Below are 6,414 nucleotides of genomic sequence, written 5' to 3'. Positions count from 1 at the left end.
CAATCTTATTTCCGATTTCCTCTTTGTGGCTTACTTTAAGGGGATTGACCTCTGATATTTTAGCAATGGAGGAAAAAATCTATTAAAAAGATACAAGGATGTTTTGTATACTATATTAGTAAATCTGGGCTTATGTCTTGGAGTGTCTAGAGCGTAGTAAAAAAAAATGCTTTAACACCAACCAGGCTCAAGCTAGCAGCCACTCGCTAGCAGCCACTACTTGCATAGAAAACTGCACATTATTATTGGTCATTAAGCAACTCGAAACACCCCCAAATACAGGGAGTAAGGTGGAGTGATGCAGAAGGTTCGATCTTTCCTGAACAACTCCAAACTATACTAGTAGGGGTACCAATCGTGAGACTCCTGTTTAAAATTGGTGAGTCATGTACGGTGCATACATTATCTGATGGCTTGAGTAAAGAGTCTGATTGAAGTGTTCCTTCATTTCTTCATTATTCTCATTTTTTTTAATTTTTGGGTCCATTTTTCTTTATTCTATATTTTTTTTGTCCATAGATTCTGTAATCCCCATTCACACCCTCATCGACTCTTCAAAGACAAACAGCTTTATTGTGTCTTAACAAAATTCCAAATATTATATAAGATTGAACCAGTTATGGTCCAGCCAGGATACACCCAACTAAAAGTTATCTTATATAAAAAGATTATTATGTTCGTAAGCATTTAATGTAAAATATGGATTATATAATATGTACATGTACATGTATTTGCCCAGCCCAATTCGAATTCGTGTTACAAATGAATCCGCCCGAACTTAAATTGGGACAGAAATGTTTAAACATGAATTTACAATATTATATACATACTAGACGAGGTACTCACGCTTGAGATGTATTTCCTTAAAAATGAATAAAAAAATATACATAATAAAACTAAAATTTGGTTTTATAAAGGCTTTGATACAAAATTTATGATGGCGGAAATCAACCGTGTACAAAGTTTGAATTATATAAAATCAGTGCTTTTTAATAGAACACAGTTGTAAAATGCATTAGATCTCAATCAAAATCACACCAGGTAAACTGGGGATATCACATCATTTAATATTTTGTAATGAATAAAATAAAAGTCACGATGGTATCCTATATATTAAACGTATGGTGTAACTTTGCTTGTTTTCAACGGCAATGTACATAATAGGTAGCATATTGAACGGTCTACAGAAGGTTTTACACTCCCGCCACACCCTTTCAAAAAAGAATGCGGACGAATTAGACAAATCAGTAAAAAGGTCTATCTGATGTTTCTTGGTCCCATTTTGAAAGCACAGTATGATCATAAGCAAAGTACATTTAATGAAGTGATACTGTTGCTTATCACATTTAAAATTTGAAACTAATCAAAGAAAAACAACACTTATAGTTTTGTTCGCCAGACGTCTGCCTGGTGACAAAAGACTCAACAGTGACACTCGAATCAAAACAGTAGGAAGGCCAGATGTATACATGATATAATATGCAATAAATTTATCCTAGTATATTTAATATGCAATTAATAATAAATAACTGTATAGATATGCTTTCAATAAGCACTCTTCGTAATACAATATTTTGTATACTTTTTCCCAGTTGTCTAGGATGTTATGTTGTATTAATTATGTACAGCTATATTGTATGTATGCGTCATTTTTCTTGTTTGCATGGTTGGGGTTTTATTTTGCGTTTCAGGTTAGTGTATAACTGGGAACAGTAGAAAACACAACATGTATCAGTCAAAGTTTATTGAGTAAAACATCGATATAAACTGTATTTGATTTTCATTTCCAAGAAGTCCATTAACTTTGAGACCAGTAACACGAAAAGGTTCAGTGAGATCTAGGACATTTTATAACCAAAAAAACTTTAAATGGATATTTTAGTGCCGGGAAAGACTATAATTATTTAAACCCCCAATTTATTGATCGAATATGCACCGGCATGCATTTAAGAGAACGCTATTTGAGTTTATATACTTTGGCGCTAACACGTTCTATCGATTTGCTTAAATGTTCTCAACCAAGCTCAACACATGCAGTTACTGTCACTTGGCATTCTTTTATTATAGAAATGCCGCGTTATTTGTTAAAACTTAAATATTTAGATGTTGGGATTCCCTGAATAAACTAAAAAGTTTGATACTTCTACGACCGACAGTAGAACCATTGTCAAAGTTGGGCGTCCGTTTGGCTGTGCGGGATGCACAAGTACGCAGCCACGTCCAGTCAGAATGGGGATGTGAAAGCCAATGACTTATGTAGAGAGAGTGCCACGCTCTCTGCCTTTTAAGAAACCTTGCAAAAACTCTTTGAGGGATTCGTAGGTGGCATGTTGCAAGGAACAATTCTCCCTATTGAGTATACCTTCATTTTCCAGTGGCAGTCAAATTTCCTTGACATTTATACCTGGCGGCTCTATTAAAGGACCTATAAATAATGACTATTGTTTATTTGTTCTTTTCTTTAACATGTATGAAATATTTGCCACTGGACATTAAGCAACAGTAACTATCAATCATTTTTCACCCTTGCCATAAAATTCATTTTACTAAAGGTCATATGATAACTTGTATTAACTTTAAAGATGTACATGAAGTCTTAACATTGTATAAACGGCAAACAATTTGTGTGGATTACTGCTATTTTCTTTATTCAGGGCACTTGTGTATTTTTTTTTTATATCTTCTTGGTATGTTATCCCCTATTTAACGTATACAGTCCTGTATGAAGTTTCCATGTCACGACATTTTTTAAATTAAAATTCAAATTAGTACCAAATTACACTGGGAAATGATTTATGCTTTTGTGAGAAATTGAAATGAATACCTACCCACGCTAGATTCATAAGAATACTTTTATTAATTATTCAATTCACTTTTGAATATCACAATATGTTACCGTGACCCGAACAATTCAGTCGTTATGCCTCACTTACTTCTATTACTAGGATGATCAGGGAACAAGTATCCTCGAGGACTTTAATTATTAGAGTGCATGTGCGTATTCCGTGTTCTGCAAGTCTGAAAGTTAACTTAAGACGGGGTTAAGTTATAACTTTTAAAACCAACATGTGGTGTGTTAAACAAACGGTCTATGATTTTCCACGAGTACTTGTGTTTTCAATATTATGATAAAACTACCTTTATATGGAATTTGAACCCAGTGTATAGCAAATTTCATTGGACTTAACCACAGATTAGCGTCAAATGCATATAACTTTTAAGCTTCATTAAGAAAACGAGCTCTAAACACATTGGTCGGAAAGGAAGATTGTTTACCCATTGACCGCCGCTAAATAGCGTTTTTGTGCTGATGCGGCGTAAAGCAATAACCAATCAATCAATCAATTCATCCATTGTATTGAAAATACCCATTGTATTGAAAATGCATTTCCCCTTACACATGTTTTTCTATAATGAAACGTATTGCTGTACTGGATGTTTGAATCATCTGAAACTATATGGCGTCTTGGAACTATGAAACGGAAGCAACATTTATCTACGAATTGAAGTTGTCGATGGGTTGTTTCCTATTTTCCTATTTGTATTATTCTTAATATTCATTTAGATTTAAAATTGCTGCATAAATATACATTTTTCTGCATAATGTGCAAATTGTTCATGCACCTAAGCACATTTTATGTCTTATTTGGAATAAAATATAATAATAAAACATCTATTAGTAGAAAACTTACCTTCGTTATGTATTGCTTTACTATACATTCAACCAGAATGCTGAAGAACAACAAATCGATACTCTAGTAGAATGGTTCTAGAGAGAGGAAGATCGATTAGAACTATATATCGGTTTCTATTTAATCTCTATGGGGCCTTACCAAGGATGGAAAAGCATTGAAATAACCCGTATTTCAATCATTAGCTCAAGCAGGATCGATTATTCTAAAAAGTTAATGTGGATATCATCGAATTTCAAAGATGTGATAAAGTTTAAAAACTAATGAAATATTTATGAAAATCTGTATTATTTGATACCATGCTACGTACATTTATACCGTGAGACATTAGTATCTCCTCTATTGACTATGTATTAACGAATCTTATAAAACTAAGAGAAAGCATTTTAAAAAAGACGAGGACAGATCTTTTAAAAATTGGAATGGCCACTATGTATTTGTTTAACTTACATCTTGCAAAAAGTTTGCAAATGGTTTAGGTTGTACGAGCTAGACCATAAATGTATTTCGACCATGTGGGATAGTTTTGGACAATGATTTATCGAAACCTTTTATTGAGTTTTACAAATTAATAGTATAACAACCAGACAAATAAAGTAGATAACTGAAGTATTTATTTAATCTATTTTTACTTTCTTTTAAACCAGGGTGACACGTGCTGTAACACGAAACGTCATTTTTCCCTCCCATCTGTTATATTCATAAATTAACTGTTTACAAAATTTTGAATATTTGAAAAACTAAGGCTTTTCTACTTGGGCATAGATTACCTTAGCTGTATTTGGCAAAACTTTTAGGAATTTTGGTCCTCAATGCTCTTTAACTTCGTACTTTATTTGGCCTTTTAACTTTTTTGGATTCGAGCGTTACTGATGAGGCTTTTGTATCTACGAAACGCGCGTCTGACGTATATACAAAATTTAGTCCTGGTATCTATGATGAGTTTATCTACATGGTTGGTTTCTTTACATTTACATCTCCTGCAAGCAAGAGAAAATCTTGCTGGTTTTGCGTCAGCCGATGCAATGAAAATTCTTTTTCTACTTCCTACTTTTACAAAATATTTCAGGGAAGCTTCTACTTCTATGAGCTATTTCAAGGAAGCAAAAACCAAGAAACGTAGGACAGCAACTTGAGAAACTATCAAACAGGAAATGAATAAAACTCATCAGAAGGTCGAAGAATAAGCTGCACATGGGATTCCAGCGGAGGAACTCTGGTTTCTGTTCAAATCCAAGTTAACCAGAGTGTAACTAATCATATTCCGCATGAAACTGCAAAACATAAAGAGATCCTGCTTTGGCTCACTCCGAATATACGGAAGTTAATACATCGTCAAGATAGATTGTCCAACAAAACTAAAATTCAGCTGATTCAAAAACCATCTCAAAATTTCAAGTAATCAAGCAAAGTGTCCAATGAGAACTCAGTCGAGCAAACTGGAACTATATTGAAAACATGGTAATACCTAAAGAAGAAACAATCAATACAGCAATATGAAACAGTTCTGGACATACATAAAACATAAACGAACGAAAAGCATGCAGTGGAGTGGCACCACTTCGTATTGAGAGACTACAACACATACCCAGTAGACTAAGTAACCATTCTTAATAAACAGTTCCAATCGGCTTTCGCCACCAAGGATACATACAACCAGCATGAGTTTTCATTCCGATGACAGACGTCAGGTAAATACCCTTCCGCTGAGGAACTTACCATAACAGAAAATGGTATATTAAAAATGCTTACAAAAATCAATCCAAATAAAGCAGCAGCAGACCAAGATTACTGAAAGAACTGACAAAGGAAATAGCCCCATACTTACACTCATCTTTTAAACATCGATTGAAACATGGGGACGTACCATCTGACTGAAGGAATGCCAATGTCAGCCCAGTCTTCAAGAAAGGAGAGATATATAGAGCCGTGGCTGTAACTACCTATGAGGCCTCCCCTGAATTTTCCACACCAAATTTTTTTTTGAAGTAATAAAATGAAATATTGACAATATGTACACGAAGAACTTGAATTTATATTATAAACAAGTTTTCAGTTTTAACAGTGCTTTCATGATACGTGGTACATCTGTAATTTTTCGGATTTTTTATCGACAGTGAACCGTTTCAGTTTTATATTTTTTTGTGTGGCCGTCCATCTGTTATTCAGTATTTCCTATGTCATGTAAACAGTATGTCGTACGATAACACATATGAAACTTTGCTTTCGTCAATTTTGAATAAAACTTAACTACTCACATTTATTTAGAGGCTTAATTAAGCAGAGGAAGTTCCCTTTGTATTGTGAATCTTTTATGATATCGGAAATTCGTTACCGGCTGAATCAGCTGTTGGATCATTTTTTTTAGCGTGTCTATAGTTAGACATCGTACGATAACATTGATATGGTCAATGCCTTAGACAGAAGTTAAAACACTCCCATTCGTTGTGGCAGGGACTCTCTATATACTAGTATAGAAAGTCCCTGATTGTAGCTTTATAGATACATGTCTGTTCAGCTTTCAACAATATTGAAATTCGATAAAAAAACAGAAATTATCTTGCGTTCTATGATCTTGCTTTATATGTTTTTTTTAACTTACCAGTTTGATTTCTAACAAAAATATCTCATGTTAAATACAGATAATAATTGTTTGCATAAAAATTGCTTCCAGGATCAAGCATTACTGATGAGTCTTAAAGTAAAGAATTCGGAGGAAAAC

The sequence above is a fragment of the Mytilus galloprovincialis genome, chromosome 9 (assembly GCF_965363235.1).
Source record: "Mytilus galloprovincialis chromosome 9, xbMytGall1.hap1.1, whole genome shotgun sequence".
NCBI lineage: Eukaryota > Metazoa > Mollusca > Bivalvia > Mytilida > Mytilidae > Mytilus > Mytilus galloprovincialis.
This window is presented reverse-complemented; position numbering follows the sequence as displayed.